Source organism: Taudactylus pleione, unplaced genomic scaffold (genome assembly GCF_031769625.1).
Source record: "Taudactylus pleione unplaced genomic scaffold, aTauple2 ptg000285l, whole genome shotgun sequence".
Lineage (NCBI taxonomy): Eukaryota > Metazoa > Chordata > Amphibia > Anura > Myobatrachidae > Taudactylus > Taudactylus pleione.
The window spans coordinates 2,208,572-2,226,880 of NW_028284687.1; the positions used below are offsets into that span (position 1 = coordinate 2,208,572).

At 42.8% G+C, this 18,309-nt stretch overlaps 1 pseudogene across 1 annotated transcript in view; it reads right to left on the minus strand.

The window, feature by feature from the left end:
* Nucleotides 1–5,837: 5,837 nt before the first annotated feature.
* Nucleotides 5,838–18,309, minus strand: part of LOC148512055 (uncharacterized) — a 69,854-nt pseudogene continuing 57,382 nt past the window's right edge. Inside the window, exons 12-16 of the transcript XR_015880203.1 lie at nucleotides 17,540–17,663; nucleotides 17,308–17,421; nucleotides 16,713–17,168; nucleotides 6,872–8,218; nucleotides 5,838–6,703 (exon numbers count right to left, since the gene is read on the minus strand). The product of XR_015880203.1 is annotated as an uncharacterized LOC148512055 (transcript). The remainder of the gene's footprint in view (nucleotides 6,704–6,871; nucleotides 8,219–16,712; nucleotides 17,169–17,307; nucleotides 17,422–17,539; nucleotides 17,664–18,309) is intronic.

The following is an 18,309-nucleotide window of genomic DNA, read 5'->3' on the forward strand; positions in this document are numbered from 1 at the left end:
AACAGGCAAAAATGCGATTGGTGAAAAAAAGCTAGAGAACAGTTTTCTCCATTCCAGACTAGGCGGAAAAAATAGCAAAATCCCTATTTTTGGCTAAAAAGTGGGCATTTCTTTCAGACCCCTTTTGAAACCACCCTTAATGATAAATGAACCCCCCCCAAAAAAATTGTAAGTTGTGCACTTTGGCGAAAAACGACCGTGCAAATTTTGGGTAAAAAAAAACATTGAAAATGGTTTTAATATATTGAGTCTGATTTTTTGGGGGACGGTATGGATGTGTGAAGTGTTTTAAACATCGCTCACGGTCGCAGCAGGCGTGTTTTTACGGTTTTTAAAATTGCATTTTTACAACATGAAAATATACTTGCACCCATTTTAACATACCCCCAATTCACGTGGAACAGTAATTTTCTGGAAAAAAAAAATCACTTCCTATCTATTTCAATGTTTGTTTGTTTTTGCATCTAAAATTGTACAGTCGTTTTTTGTCAAAGAGCTCAACTTACAAAAATTTTTTGGGGTCCAAAGGGTTCTGAAAGAAATACCCACATTTTTCACCAAAAATAGGGATTTTGCTTTTTTTTTTCGCCTGGTCTGAGACGGAGAAAACTTTTCTCCAGTTTCTTTTCGCCAATTGCGTTTTCGCCTTTTGTTTGATGAAAATATCACCTTTTTTTTGGCAAAAAAATTACATTTTCACCTATGGCAAAAAAAATGACCGTTTTTGCCACTAATTGAATACCTTAACAGCAACTACAGAGAAATGATAAATAAAATATTCTACAGAGGCTATCTATCCCCATCACGTGCAAACATAATTGATTTGCCTAAATCTTCTTCATACCTCAAATGCAACATCTCTCCCACCACGCTGTTTCACTGTCTCTGGAGCTGTAGTCAAATAAAAAAATTCTGGATGCAAATGAAACGCTATGTATCATCTACAATTGTTCAACCATTTCCCCAGAATGGGCTGTTATGGGTTTTCTTGACCCATGTATCTGTTTAACTGGGTAGTTGAGACACTCTCCATAATCTCTAACGTTGTCTGAAAGAGTGTCCTACAGCATTGGCTATCCCCTCATCCACCATCTCTCAGCTTATTCAAATGGACTGGGTGGAGACTTCCCTCAATGAGGAACTCAGTGTTAAGAAGTTCTTTGGTATTAGGGAATGTTATATCCATTCTCTACCAGTTGACATTAAAAATCTTAAACTTACATGCTTCCAACCCACACAATGGCTGCAATCACATTTGGCACCCGGTAACTCCTTAATCCTTTCCTTAAACTTGAATTATTGTCGCCATATACTAAACCGTCCTAGACCGTGAATGATCCCCTGCCCTCGGCTCAATGCACTCCCTTTAGCTCCCATCCCTTTACCTCTTACATGCCCTTGCCAACTACCACCTATTACCCCTTACTTTTCAAATTTCCTTAACTTTTTCCTTCCTTTTTTCTTTCTTGTTACTCTCCTCCAGATTGACACAACACTTTTGTTTTTCTTTTCTTTATTATGGAAAAAATTCCTACCAGATACATCCAAGAGGATATGGCATCGCTTCACGGACTCTATTATCATTTGTTCTTCAGGTGGACAAGTTTCTAATAGGACATTTGGACTCACGCACATAACTTCCCCCTTTGCTATTTCACAATAGGTGTGTTTACTACCTTGCAACTGTATTCTCACCTCTAGGATTCCTTTGTTATATTGCATGTATGATGTATCTTGTTTATGCCTTTATAAATGTAAGCTCTCCTTTGTCTCAATAAAAAAAATTTATATAAAAAAAGTTATATCAATTCAAGTGACATTTAACTCTTAATCTGTAAGAGGCTCAATTAAGATATAAATCCAGGCAGATAAGCATCACCAATCAGATCTTCAGGTACACATACTGTAAGAGATCAGGTTTGGCTTTCCACCAAATTTCTCATTCTTAAACATCCTTCTCCAAAGACAGCTGAATGCTACATTGAATCGTTCCAAGTCTCAGCCATTCCAGCTCTTTCCACTGTCATGTTACTGCTACCTCTGCAAATGCCATGAATTCATCCAGTCTTCAATATTTCCCAAAGTCACACCAGTTTCACCAGCTACTAGGCATCCGAGCGTCACTCCAACATTGGTGATCTACAGTCTTAGCATCCCGCCTCTCTGAAGTGAAAGCGGTTCTGTATACAGGTGAGATCTCCACTAACATATATCACCTATGCGTACTAAGGTCATAGGTGTTATCCTTATTTAAGACACCTGCCCATGCCAATCTGGCCTTGATTATTACACTTCCACCTCCCCTTGGTGTTTCCGTGTCTAAAGTGCTCCGATGTATCCTGACTTCTGCTTGATTCCAGCTCCTGTCCTTGTCTGTACCATGCTTGAAGATACTGATATCCGTTACCAACCTTTGTTGGTGACAAGTTTAAAATATATGTCAGTACTTTGCCTGGTGGTATCTGATCACAGTGTACCAAACCTTCCTGCTGGTCATGAGATTGCTACAAGCCTTATCTGCTTGAAGTCACTCATGCGCACCGACCACTGACTGTAAGCTTCTTGTTAGCGTTCTTTTTACTGAACGTAAAGAAATTTGTTCCACTGGATGTCTATCCTGCTGAAAACCATGGGACACCTCTGTATCCTCTAGCTACTGACTGCAGGAACCGCTCAGTTACCGGCCATAGTGATCCGAATCCTGACTGTTGGAACAATCTCTCATTTCCATGACTGTGGTAATATAACTCCCCTCATCCTGATACTTTATATGACATCACCTCGGCACATCAGGAACTAAGGTTAGGGATTGGATTTTTAATGCACATGGAGGACAAATCATGGCAAGCTCAGGTCATATAGCCAGCATACATGACAATATATAATCCCAGTATAATATAGGAACCCGTTAGCTGCCCACTAATGGTAACAGTAAGATAGATCATACATTTCCTTCTGACATAGTGCACATGGGACCTCCGTACAGGATATCGTTTAATAACCAGCTTCCTTCCTTCACTTTCATTTTCTTTTTGAATAATCTTAAGAACAACAAGAGGTCACCTTGGTAAGTAATTATAGATTTTATTACATTATTTGCATACAGATAACATAATTGCATATCATGTCCGTATATACACAGTAGTGTTATTTCACAAAGAAAAAAGTTTAGGTCAAAATAAAGTCAAACTGACTGTAATAGATATTCCATTAGTCACTGTGCAAAGTATACATTATATGAGTCATTATAAACCATAAGCCAGGAATGTATGTAACGTGCATATAAAGAGCGGCAGTTACAGGACTCTGGAAATATTCTATTCCTGGGTTTGGCCAGTTAATGGATGCAGTTTCTGTACTAGTACCTGGTAGTTGATAACCACAGAGGAGCTAGTTCCTGGTAGTTGATAACCACAGAGGAGCTAGTTCCTGGTAGTTGATAACCACAGAGGAGCTAGTTCCTGGGAGTTGATAACCACAGAGGAGCTAGTTCCTGGTAGTTGATAACCACAGAGGAGCTAGTTCCTGGTAGTTGATAACCAGAGGAGCTAGTTCCTGATGACCCTTCAATACATCACAGTTGTAGCAAAAGATGAAATCACCACACATAACTGTGATAGACATGTGATTAATCCATAGTCAAGTCTGGTGGCTATTTCATTTTTTATGATGATCATAACAGTTTCTTAATAAAGTTGGAATTGTCCACTTAATCATGATGGATTTATTAAATTTTACATTTTGTTGATTTGTACTCTGCCAAAGAGTCGCCATTTAGAGTAGATCTTTGGACAAAAGTACCACCCTCCTTATTTAAATATGCCCTGCATGTATAGCAAATGGGGATCCCACTAGGAAACCCTGCTGCCTGGAGACTGGAAGTCTGAAGCATATGCTTTTTGAGACGGACAATCATCCAAGTACCATGTCCAAAGGTCCATTGTGGACATGACATTTGTCAATTAAACATAGTTGAGATTTTTACTATCCCCAACGGAGGTGAGAAATATGGTAATAGTGTGTAATTATGCACAAATGCCCCTAGTTATTGGCCTAGCCAGTGCCAGATTAATGTCCACATGAGCCTGGAGCTGAAATTCATGAAGGGCCTATTGTATACTGCTGCAGGGGGTTGTGACAAGCGCTGCAGATGTGTGAATAGTGATGTGGGGGTGGCCAGTACTTGTGGGTGTGGCCAACAGAGGTGTAGCCTGTGCCAAGGAGGTCATAGTTGGCGCCTACCTTAAACCACATTATAGTGGAGCTATAAGAAAATTTGGGGTGTTTTGTTGAAGGGTGAGAGCTATACTGTCTCTCTTTGAGTGCTAGAATGGTTTAGATTAATTAAAAAAAAAATCCAAAATTGTTCACTGATAACTGGCATATTTCTATGAGTGTTCATCCAACATCCCTAGCCACTGCAGTATATTAGATGTTGCCTTTTTAAAACATTAAATGGCTACAGTACAATGGAACTATTGTACCAGGGCAGTAAATATTAACTTACTGCTTTATAGATCTGCATACTGTATGTGAGCTGGTTTGGGGGTCTCAGTTCAGCTTATTTAATTTTGTACACAGCTGTGAAAATACGCTACTGGTTCCAATGACCACTCTAATAAGGACGCCCACCGCGGCATTCTCATATATGTACAACCTCGCTTACCTGAGTAAATATCAGTATTACCGATGCATTGAGTGGCCATCTTGCCCTTGCGGAAGGTCTTACCACCAGCAGACTCGGCAGCACTCCTGACTCACAGAGGGTTCTCATGCTGCATAGACGATCGCACGGACTAATTTATGCATGCCCATGTAATGGCATTTAAACAGCCAGACAGGACTGCATTTTTCTGACCACCCCCGTTACCTCCAACAAATCCTGACCTGTCACTCACTGTGCGATGTATTTCTCTGAGTCCGTATTTGCAGTGCGGTCTCAGCGCAATCTCAGTGTGGCTTATACGCATGTGCAATGGCAAACAATCGCTCGATCTGCACCCGTAATCACCATTGCCTCCATCTCTGAATGAGCACCCAATGAGAGGCAGCTTAGCACTTCAACCGGTCACCACTGTGAAACATTTAAATCTCTGGGGGGGTGAATGAGCGTGGCATCTAACGACCGGAGCTTTGGTGCCATCTAGGGACACAATTGTGGATGGAACAGGAGGTGGAGCTTAATGCGATGAGGGCGGAGCTTCAGGCAGTCTTGCACCCACTATCCTAGCAAGAACCTTGTATAGGCGCACTCTCCAATCTCTAAGTTAAACACCTCGCTCTGCAGAACAATGCAATCAAACTCTGTATGGATTAGGTTCCCCCATAAGGTGCAAGACTCAGTACCCCTGCAAATGTTTCTTGTCCCACCAGTTCCTGCTCATACCTGTATAGCTGGTTGTGCTTGGCCAGAACCAAAAGATTTTATACTGTGGGCTCTACATTTTGTAGCTTCATAAATGGTTCCAGTGATGAGATAGTAAGAGGTTAGTTATATAAACCATCTCAGACATTATATCTTCAGACCATTGCCAGGATAATATATTATATAAGACCTTATATACCAATATAATCTGTTCCTGCTTTGGAGAGTGATGCCAATATCTAATAGCATAAGGAAACTGCAATAAGTTAAACACGAGAGATATGTTCCATACATATACTGATAACACACATAACAAATATATCCCTAGAGGTTAATAACAACATAACATGACAATATACTGTGACTGAAGCATTGAACGACTCTTCATAGGTGATCTAAATATACCTTTGACTATATCCTGTAAATATATTTTGACCTGTATTTAGAAATTACCTTATTAATATCAACGGTTTTAGCAATTCTGACATTTATTTTGTTGTGTGTGAATTGTCTGATGTTCAACAAGAGCTGATTTCTGTATAAAGCATTTTCCACACTCAGATTATGGAAATGGTTTCTCACCTGTGTGACTTTTCTGATGTGTAAGAAGATTTGATTTCCGTGTAAAACATTTCCCACACTCAGAGCAGGAAAATCGTTTCTCACCTGTGTGACTTTTCTGATGTGTAAGAAGATTTGATTTCCATGTAAAACATTTCCCACACTGTGAGCAGGAAAATTGTTTCTCACCTGTGTGAGTTCTCTGATGTGTAACAAGAACTGATTTCTGTGTAAAACATTTCCCACACTCAGGACATGAAAATGGTTTCTCACCTGTGTGACGTCTCTGATGTGTAACAAGAGCCGATTTATGTGTGAAACATTTCCCACACTCAGAGCATGGAAATGACTTATCCCCTGTGTGACTTGTCTGATGTCTAACAAGACCTAATTTATGTGTAAAACATTTTCCACATGCAGAACATGAAAATGGTTTCTCACCTGTGTGACATCTCTGATGTATAACAAGAGCCGATTTATGTGTAAAACATTTCCCACACTCAGAGCATGGAAATAGTTTCTCACCTGTGTGATGTCTCTGATGTCTAACAAGAACAGATTTATATGCAAAACATTTCCCACACTCAGAGCATGGAAATGACTTATCCCCTGTGTGACTTGTCTGATGTCTCACAAGACCTAATATATGTGTAAAACATTTTCCACATGCAGAACATGAAAATGGTTTCTCACCTGTGTGACTTCTCTGATGTGTAACAAGATATGATTTATGTTTAAAACATTTCCCACATATAGAACATGGAAATGGTTTCTCTCCTGTGTGACATCTCTGATGTGTAACAAGACATGATTTCTGTGTAAAATATTTCCCACATACAGAACATGGAAATGGCCTCTCACCTGTGTGATTTCTCTCATGTGTAACAAGATGTGATTTTTGTGTAAAACATTTCCCACATACAGAACATGGAAATGGTTTCTCACCTGTGTGACGTCTCTGATGTGTAACAAGATCTGATTTCTTTGTAAAACATTTCCCACACACAGAACATGGAAATGGTTTCTCGCCTGTGTGACTTTTCTGATGTGTAACAAGAGATGATTTCTGTGTAAAACATTTCCCACACTCAGAACATGAAAATGGTTTCTCACATGTGTGACTTCTCTGATGTTCTACAAGATATGATTTACATAAAAAACATTTTCCACACTTAGAGCATGGAAATGATTTATCACCTGTGTGACTTCTCTGATGGAAAACAAGACCTAATTTATGTGTAAAACATTTTCCACATACAGAACACGAAAATGGTTTCTCACCTGTGTGAAGTCTCTGATGTGTAACAAGAGCCGATTTATATGTAAAACATTTCCCACACTCAGAACATGGAAATGGTTTCTCACCTGTGTGACTTCTCTGATGTCTAACAAGAAATCGTTTCTGTGTAAAACATTTCCCACACTCAGAACATGGAAATGGTTTCTCACCTGTGTGACTTCTCTGATGTGTAACAAGAGACGATTTCTGTGTAAAACATTTCCCACACACAGAACATGCAAATGGTTTCTCACCTGTGTGACTTCTCTGATGTGTAACAAGGAATTGTTTCTGTGTAAAACATTTCCCACACTCAGAACATGGAAATGGTTTCTCACCTGTGTGACTTCTCTGATGTCTAACAAGATATGATTTATATGTAAAACATTTCCCACACTCAGAACATGGAAATAGTTTCTCACCTGTGTGACTTCTCTGATGTGTAACAAGAGATGGCTTCTGTGTAAAACATTTCCCACACTCAGAACATGGAAATGGTTTCTCACCTGTGTGACTTCTCTGATGTCTAACAAGATCTGATTCCCATGTAAAACATTTCCCACACTCAGAACATGGAAATGGCTTCTCACCAGTATGACTTCTCTGATGTGTAACAAGAGATGATTTCTGTGTAAAACATTTCCCACACTCAGAACATGGAAATGGTTTCTCACCTGTGTGACTTCTCTGATGTGTAACAAGATATGATTTATATGTAAAACATTTCCCACACTCAGAACATGGAAATGGTTTCTCACCAGTGTGACTTCTCTGATGTGCTACAAGATATGATTTACATGAAAAACACTGACCACACTTAGAACATGAAAATCTGCTATCACCTGTGTGAGCTGTAGTATATGGAGCAATATCTGAGCTGTCAGTAGAACATACCCCATGATTAGAAGTACCAGATGATATATCTGCACTATGAATCACTGAATATACGTTTAGGCTATGAGGGTTTATTCCTGAAGAATCTTTAGTGATCTTATTATCTTCTATTTTACGTTCTGGAGATCCTTCAAAGCTCATTCTGCTTGTGCTCCCAGCCACTAGAAATAAAAGGAATAAACAGAAATTAATATTTTTATTTCTGAGAAGCAAAGTAATACTGTTAGTAAGTTTTTTCGCGCTATAGTTTCAATTTGCAAACTGAACAGTTTATTACAATTATGCACAAATACAAAATATGGCTCTTTCCTCTCTCTTTGGCATCTCAGAGGCTTCAGGTGCTCCTGGAATGTTAGGGTGTCCCATTTGAAGCTTTGTCTCCTCATTCAGAATTGTATGCTAATGCCGCCGCAACTGATACAGAAATGTACGCTAATGCCGCCGCAGCTGATTCAGAAATGTACGCTAATGCCGCCGCAGCTGATACAGAAACGTACGCTAATGCCGCCACAGCTGATACAGAAACGTACGCTAATGCCGCCGCAGCTGATACAGAAATGTACGCTAATGCCGCCGCAGCTGATACAGAAATGTACGCTAATGCCGCCGCAGCTGATCCAGAAATGTACGCTAATGCCGCCGCAGCTGATTCAGAAATTTACGCTAATGCCGCCGCAGCTGATACAGAAATGTACGCTAATGCCGCCGCAGCTGATACAGAAATGTACGCTATTGCCGCAGCAGCTGATTCAGAAATGAACGCTAATGCCGCCGCAGCTGATTGAGAATTGTACGCTAATGCTGCCGCAGCTGAAAATGTGGATGCATCAGCCGTACGAATGTATGCAAATGTCACAGACCCCGGGAATTTTGAGACATCTGCCAAATACAAGAGACTGAGGGCCTGATTCAGACCCGGTCGCTAAGTCGTGTTTGCTCGCAGGCGGACGATTGATGCAAACTGCGCATGCATATTATTCGCAGTGCGCAAACCAGTCACTGTGATCGGGAATCGAGTGCTCATTGCATAAAGACAGATCGCTCCTTTGAGTAACAGAATGTGCCATTTGTGGGTGGTAACAGGGGAAGGTGGTTGTAAACAGGGGAGTGGTAATGCGAACGCAGGCGTGTCTGACCGTCAAAACAGAGTTTTATGGGCGTCCATAATTTCAAGGCACCGTCAATGTACACGTCACCTGGCATATTTTTGACTGAAGTACTCGCAGTACTTGCAGGAGCCTCGGCCTACCCTAAGCATTGCGAGTGCTTCCGATGGCTCTCAATGTTACTGATGGTCTTATACACTTCCTGGAGATGACGTGTGCTGCGAGAGTGAAGGGGGCGGCATTACACAAGCTTGCAATCCCTTAGTCGCCGCTCGCTAAGACATAGAGGGCATCCTTACACCCACGCAGTGCGATCGTGGAATTTGCATACCCGGCCCCTTTTGGCAGCTAGCGATCGCATCTAGCGACCGGGTCTAAATCAGGCCCTCAGTACAAAGATGCAGATCGGTCGATAATCGGCCTTCTCAGTAACCCAACAGTTAATAAGGGCAGGAAGGACAGATAATCAGGAGAGGGCCCGGCTGAGGCAGATCACTGTGTGTATAAGGGCAGGAGGGACAGATAATCAGGAGAGGGCCCGGCTGAGGCAGATCACTGTGTGTATAAGGGCAGGAAGGACAGATAATCAGGAGACGGCACAGTTGATGCAGATCACTGTGTGTATAAGGGCAGGAAGGACAGATAATCATGACAGGGCCCGGCTGAGGCAGATCACTCTGTGTATAAGGGCAGGAAGGACAGATAATCAGGAGAGGGCACAGCTGAGGCAGATCACTGTGTGTATAAGGGCAGGAAGGACAGATAATCAGGAGAGGGCCAGGCTGAGGCAGATCATTGTGTGAGCTGATATTACTGTGTATGAAATTTGCCCCAGCCAGTAAACCAAACCTGTTCAATCTCTTTAAAAACTTCGACGGATTTATTAGTATATTGTAGGTATGGTGAGGAGACTGGTCAGATCACTGGGCTGGTAACACACAGTGACATGATGTGAGGGGGAGAGCAGGAGTATAATAGGGGCTGATGGCTCCTGATGTATGAGATACACCAGAGAGTGTGAGGAGGAGACTGGTCAGATCACTGGGCTGGTAACACACAGTGACATGATGTGAGGGGGAGAGCAGGAGTATAATAGGGGCTGATGGCTCCTGATGTATGAGATACACCAGAGAGTGTGAGGAGGAGACTGGACAGATCTCTGGGCTGGTAACACACAGTGACATGATGTGGGGAGGAGAGTAAGAGTATAATAGAGGATGATGGCTCCTGATGTATGAGATACACCAGAGAGTATGGGGAGGAGACTGGTCAGATCTCTGGGCTGGTAACACACAGTGACATGATGTGAGGGGGAGAGCAGGAGTATAATAGGGGCTGATGGCTCCTGATGTATGAGATACACCAGAGAGTATGGGGAGGAAACTAGTCAGATCTCTGGGCTGGTAACACACAGTGACATGATGTGAGAGGGAGAGCTGGAGTATAATAGGGGCTTATGGCTCCTGATGTTTGAGATACACCAGAGAGTGTGGGGAGGAGACTGGTCAGATCTCTGGGCTGGTAACACACTGTGATATGATGTGAGGGGGAGAGCAGGAGTATAATAGGGGCTCATGGCTCAATGATGTATAAAATACACCAGAGAGCGTGGGCAGGAGACTGGTCAGACCTCTGGGCTGGTACCACACAGTGACATGATGTGATGGGGAGAGCAGGAGAATAATAGGGGCTGATGGCTCCTGATGTATGAGATACACCAGAGAATGTGGGGAGGACACTGGTCAGATCTCTAGGCTGGTAACACACTTTGACATGATGTGAGGGGGAGAGCAGGAGTATAAAAGTGGCTGCTGGCTCCTGATGTATGATATACACCAGAGAGTGTGGGGAGGAGACTGGTCAGATCTCTGGGCTGGTAACATACAGTGACATGATGTGAGGGGGAGAGCAGGAGTATAATAGGGGCTGATGGCTCCTGAAGTATGAGGTACACCAGAGTGTGTGGGGAGGAGACTGGTCAGATCTCTAGGCAGGTAACACACAGTGACATGATGTGAGGGGGAGAGAAGGAGTATAATAGGGGTTGATGGCTCCTGATGTATGAGATACGCCAGAGTGTGGGGAGGAAACTGGTCAGATATCTGGGCTGATAACACACAGTGACATGATGTGAGGGGGAGAGCAGGAGTATAATAAGGACTGATGGTGCCCACTGGGCAAATACATTTTCCTCATTAGTTTGTACTGATAGAGAGTGCAGAAAATAAATTGCTGTAGTGACTGAGCAAGGAGAATATGTGACTCTTTATAGTAGTGTTTATTACTCACCTTTGCTGATAATATCTGTAGGGATTTCCTCCTCCTTACACTGCTGATCACCCCTCACACCCCTCTCATCTTCTTCCACCGTATATTCTGCCTTCATATCAGTCACATACGTCTCTTCTTCTCCCTCTATATCTTCTGCCTTCATATCAGTCACATACGTCTCTTCTTCTCCCTCTATATCTTCTGCCTTCATATCAGTCACATACGTCTCTTCTTCTCCCTCTATATCTTCTGCCTTCATATCAGTCACATACATCTCTTCTTCTCCCTCTATATCTTCTGTCTTTAAGTCAGTCAGGTGTTCACCCTAATAAACCAACAGCACTATAAAATAAAACTCACATAATGACAAAATTTAATTATTGACATGACATAGAATAATATTAGTGTATAAGACACACACAGCTTCCTACACATCATATAGTGACAGTCACTTTAGTATATTGGTGAGACCCTAAATCCCATCTACCTGATGCTCCTGTGGGGTCCTGTGATTCTCCTCTGTACAATCCTGTGAATACAGAGGACGGGGACATCTCTCTGGGGTATTTCTGTTACTGGGTCCATCTGCAGGAGACACACAGTGACTGAGGATATTGCATATACGTGATTATCAGATGATGTGTGTATAATGTGATATCAAAAGCAGGAATTACTCTCTAGGCTGTATTAAGTGTATAAGGAGGCATCTCTTATATATTACAACTGTAACATTATTGTACTACAGCGGTGACAGGGCTAGATCAATAAGAATATAACAATTTTGGAACTTACTGTTAAATCTCTTTTTCCGGGTCCATCTAGGGGACACTCTTGATGATGAGGTGTTATGAAAGTTGAGGAGATAGCACTTTTTAGTGTATATAAGCTCCTCCCATCCAACCCCTTCCTCATTTTGAACTTTATAAACTCTTACATGCACAACCCAATAAGGGAAAGATCGTGGTGCCCCCAGATGGTCTTGGATAAGGAGATTTAACGGTAAGTGCCAAAAATCCTATATTCTCCTTGTACAATGTACAAATGCTGCCACAGGGAAGGGTATGTTCAGCCTTGGCTGAACCCAATAACCTCCGGCTAAAGGAAGCATCACTGCACAAAATCATCCATCTATAAATCTGGTGAATGTATGAACCGAGGAGGCCCATGTAACTGCTCCACATAAGTGTTCCATGGAAGGTCCATGCCATGCCAACCACAAAGCACCAACCGAGCTGAGATACTAGATCATTCCACCACTCGTATGTCTGCTGAATTGTGGCCCTAATCCCTCTGGCTGTAGACCGCTCGGAAGCTGGACAACTTCTTTTCTTAGTGTCATGAATAAGTAAACTATCCGTTTTCCATATACTGACTGACCTTTCCAGTTATACATTCTCATATTACCACATCTAATGGGGACTCTGATCCAATGCTTTGCTGATTTAACAAACAGTAGGTAACACAGTCTCGTAATTAATGAGAAAAGACAACACTACTCAAGAGACAAATAAGGTAGTGTATATAACACTATCCACGTGAACCTAGAATGGAGATCTCCAAGATAAGCACCTAATTCTGGCACTCTTGCTGTAAGAAAAATAACTTTCAAGTTACCCACAAGATTGGGCATTTCTAGTGTTGTGTGTCTGTAAGTCTTCTGAACTAAAGTCCCTGAAATGATGGTACAGTCTAACAGTCTCCAGTCCCTGGAGACTGGCACCATTCTCGTTAACCAATCAAGCCTGGATGAGGAACTCCTGCCTCTGTTCAAGTTCTCTGAGTAGGTCCACCATCCGAGAGACTGATCGGTCTATGATAAAGGATCATATATTGAGCCAATTACCAATGTTTGATTAAGACCAAGCTCCTAGAGAACATCCTGAAATGCAACCTTGCCTGCTGGACCACTTTGAATGAGAACGCCATCTTCCTTAAAATAAACCTATGGACTGAGACCATGAAAAAGTTTCGTACTGGATTTTTGAATACCTTTCACTTGGGAAGAAGAACCTGTATAGTTGGGTATTGAACCCTGGGCCTAAAAACCTCATGCACTAACTGGGAATCATCTTGGACTATTGCCAACTGATAAAAGCCAGCCATGGGACTATCGGTCTTTCATTACACTTAGCCTGAAGATCATCATTTGAGTCTGCATTTTTATAATAAGGAATAAACCTTATTCCCATAGATAATAGGAGGCCTGCCATGACTTTTGTGGTAAACCCAAAATAGCCCTCCCAAATGGGTACGAAAAGGTGGGAATCCTTGGTGTATATACACATTCATTCCATATATAACTGTTTTTACAGATTCCAACATAAATCAGTCTACCTGCAGTCCTGTACTAAGGTCCTTGACATCTAAAATGAGTCCGAGACTCCCTTTTTTTAATTAAGAGGACATCTTTTCAAGTTTAAAATTCCATTGCCATGGCCCAAGATGGGACTTCCAAAAGATCCCAATGTCCCAGCCTGATCCCTAAGTCATCCCAAGCAACAATTCCATTACACTTCTCAGGGTGTAGGGAGACACCTGCACCAATTGTAACCATAGATATCTTCAAGCTGGCACACATCTTCATTGGCAAGTGGGCAGACATTGATCACCCTAGGATATGGTGAAGCTCGGCTTGCTGTTTCACATACTGAGGAACACCAGGCAGGCAAATAAATCACTGAGTGTTCCTCGGTAGGCATCGCTGCCTTCCAGTTTCCTGCAGGGATGTTATGTGCTGTAACTCTTCTGGGCTGTCTTTATCAGCCTGACATCTTAGCGAAGCGCATTAAAGGTAGGCACTGGGAGCATCCACTTCAACTCTGACTGTCTTAATAGGGTGAGAGAGGAGGCCATTGCTGTTGATCCAGCCACTCTCACTTCGCAGAGTGGCCTGGTCCAGATACATTTCCTGCTGCCGGCCGAAGCCTACTGTGATGGCCGGCAGCTCAGTATAGTCCAGAGATCTTACCCGGTTTCACATCTCCAGGGGCATACTGTGGTACCTGCTGCTGGACCACTCACTTTAATGGCTGGCAGTTGTGTTGAGAAGGGACCATTATCCTGGAATCAACCGCCCCCACCCTTTTTGATAGGCAGAATGGTCTGGTCCAGATTCAACTTCTTGATGCAGGCTAACGTCATCTGTAATGGCTGCCAGATGTGGTTAAAACGGTAATGCACAGACTGGCTCTGTGAGCCTCAAGTTGGAGCTTTCCTGCATGCTGCTTGGCGTCTGTCACTGCGGTAACCTCCAGCCTACCACAGACTCCTTCTGCCCTATGCGCTCTCTTGCAGCCGCAACTCCTATCCCTTATCAGACACCATTACTGATCTCTCCAGCAGCGGTCATTAGTTCAGTCAGCTGCTGTGGCCTCCAGCCGCAGCTTTCCACTAGACCACCCGTTTCATTTGCACCTGCACTGCTGTTGTCCGATACTCAGGGATTAGCATGCAGGCGCTGCCACTGGGCGATGTGCCCAGGAGCTGCTGCTTCAGAGAAAAGGCCCCTGCACTCCACTCTGATATCCATGTGGCCGACCACCTCAGAAGACATCCAGCAGCCTCTCCTTCCACTGCATCTTGAGCCCTAGGCCTCCTGCAGCTGTCGGAAGGTAAGGAGAGGTTGGTAGTTTTTTAGATGGGGGGATTAAAAGATGCAAGAACAAAATAAAAGTAAAACATATATATATATATATAGTAGCTAACCTAGGGCTGACCTACTCCTTCAGCATTTAAATTAAAACAGAGGGGAATAGATTATATACACTAAAAAGTTGACCTATTAAGTGCTAGATCCTCAACCCTCACTACACCCCATAGTCAAGATTGTCCACTAATCTCATTAAATATAGAGACAAATGTCCACCGGTGTTGTTTTCTTGTGTTTTGAGGTTTCCACCTGTCTTTGTGACCTCATGAGGTGAAAGGAATAGTGCAAGAAGGTCCGCCCACAATACAAGGTAGATTAGACTAAGTACATTAGAGATGATGACCCTTGTCCCTCTACAGGGGACAACTTCCAAATCCTTTACGAGAGTAACGCGTGTTGGTTTCAGAATAGCCGATACCAAGTCTGCCAGCCAGGATATAAGAAGTCGCACATAACAGCACCATCCCAGCTGTGCTATCAGTCCCTCTCAGTCTGTGTAGTGGCCGACCACGCCGTGGTTGTACAGAGGGTTACACAAACTCAACAGGAAGGAATCACATCTTCTATATCCATATCATTCTTCTAACTCCACTGGTTTCTGTATTGTCCGATGAACATGATCCTCTAGTGCTTCAAGGAAAGAGGGGGCGCCAGACTGAAGAGGTCCCGTGTGTCCCCTTAGCCCCATGTGTCGTGGTCACATGCTCGCAGCCATCACTTCCGAGTGCAGATGAGCAGGAACATTATTATGAGCATCAGATGCTGTTTGCCGTTACTAGCTGCATCCACGATCTGTAATATATCCGGCTATAAATACTGAAAAAGGCAAGTTGTCAGGTAACCAGGCGAAATAGTTAATTACGGCCGAAGAGTAAATGAACACAGAGCCACAGGGTTCAAACAGTACTCTAACCTTTAATAGGCGTGGCAGGCATTTATACAGTTCATCTTTACATATCATATTCAGGGCATGCGTCAATGTTTGCCAATAAATGTATCATGGTCACATATACACTGTAAATTCTATTTGTATTAAAGCCAGGGGGCAGCACTATGTTACTAAGCAGATGACTACTGATTTCTGGATATTTCTACTATATTGTAACTATTAAAAAGCCTTTGTTCATTGTCCATGAGTAAGGTACAGATAGCGAAATTCCATTGCAACATTGTATATTTCTCTCTGCCATTGCAAACAATAAGCACATAGAAATCCTTGGTCAGAATATGTGAAAGCTCCTTTATCTCCATGTCAGCATAAATTTAAACAAACCAATATTCAGATTTTAACAACGCAGTTATGTCACATACCCATAACGTGTAAATGCTACCTGTAATAACATTAGTAGCTGTAGTGCCAGAATGCTGCTTGCCATGCATACTATTCCTGCAGAGGGAGCATCATGGGTAAAGTCACACAGTCTCACTCCCTCGAGTCCATGTTTACTTCTCTGACTCCCCCACTGGGCAGATACATTTCCCTCATTAGTTTGTACTGACAGAGGATAGTGCAGGATAAGAGATTATTGTAGTGACTGAGCAAGGAGAATATGTAACTATTTTCTGCAATAAGTGTTTATTACTCACCTTTGCTGATATCTGTAGGGATTTCCTCCTCCTTAAGCTGCTGATCACCCCTCACATACGTCTTTTCTTCTCCCTCTCTATCTTCTGCCTTTATATCAGTCACATACGTCTCTTCTTCTCCCTCTATATCTTCTGCCTTCATATCAGTCACATATGTCTCTTCTCCCTCTAGAGCTTCTGCCTTTATATCAGTCACATACATCTCTTCTTCTTCCTCTATATCAGTCACATATGTCTCTTCTTCCTCCTCTGTATCTTCTGCCTTTATATCATACGTCTCTTCTTCTCCCTCTATATCTTCTGCCTTCATATCAGTCACATACGTCTCTTCTTCTCCCTCTAGATCTTCTGCCTTTATATCAGTCACATACATCTCTTCTTCTCCCTCTATATCTTCTGCCTTCATATCAGTCACATATGTCTCTTCTTCCTCCTCCATGTCTTCTGCCTTTATATCTGTAAGATATTCACCCTAAATGACCCATAAAACAATATAATAAAACATTAATGATGCCTAATTTATTTAACTGTGTATAAGACACACAGCTTATTTACAGATTATATAGTGACAGTCACTGTGGTATATTGGTGAGACCGTAAATCCCATCTACCTGATGCTCCTGTGGGATCCTGTGATTCTCCTCTGTACAATCCTGTGAATAAGGAGGACGGGGACATCTCTCTGGGGTATTTCTGTTACTGGGTCCATCTGTAGGAGACACACAGTGACTGAATACATTCTATATATGTGATTATCAGGTGATGTGTGTATATAGGGGCCCCCATACCTGCCCTCCCCTGGACAATAAATAACAGTCTCCTCTTACCCAGTGATGTGAGGGGCCGGTGATTCTCCATCATCACGTCCTTGTACAGACCCTTGTGTTCCTCTATATACTCCCCCTCCTGCATGGAGACATAGACAGTGACATCCTGACACCTTATAGGAACCTGACATACACAATGATACAGTCATCACCCAGACACATCCCCTGGTGTTACTGTATAATGTCCCATTCCCAGCAGTCACCCCTCCAGTCATCACCCAGACACATCCCCTGGTGTTACTGTATAATGTCCCATTCCCAGCAGTCACCTCCCCAGTCATCACCCAGACACATCCCCTGGTGTTACTGTATAATGTCCCATTCCCAGCAGTCACCTCTCCAGTCATCACCCAGACACATTCCCTGGTGTTACTGTATAATGTCCAATTCCCAGCAGTCACCTTTCCAGTCATCCCCCACACACATCCCCTGGTGTTACTGTATAATGTCCCATTCCCAGCAGTCACCTCTCCAGTCATCCCCCAGACACATCCCCTGGTGTTACTGTATAATGTCCCATTCCCAGCAGTCACCTCTCCAGTCATCACCCAGACACATCCCCTGGTGTTACTGTATAATGTCCCATTCCCAGCAGTCACCTCTCCAGTCATCACCCAGATACATCCCCTGGTGTTACTGTATAATGTCCCATTCCCAGCAGTCACCTGTCCAGTCATCACCCAGACACATCCCCTGGTGTTACTGTATAATGTCCCATTCCCAGCAGTCACCTCTCCAGTCATCACCCAGACACATCCCCCGGTGTTACT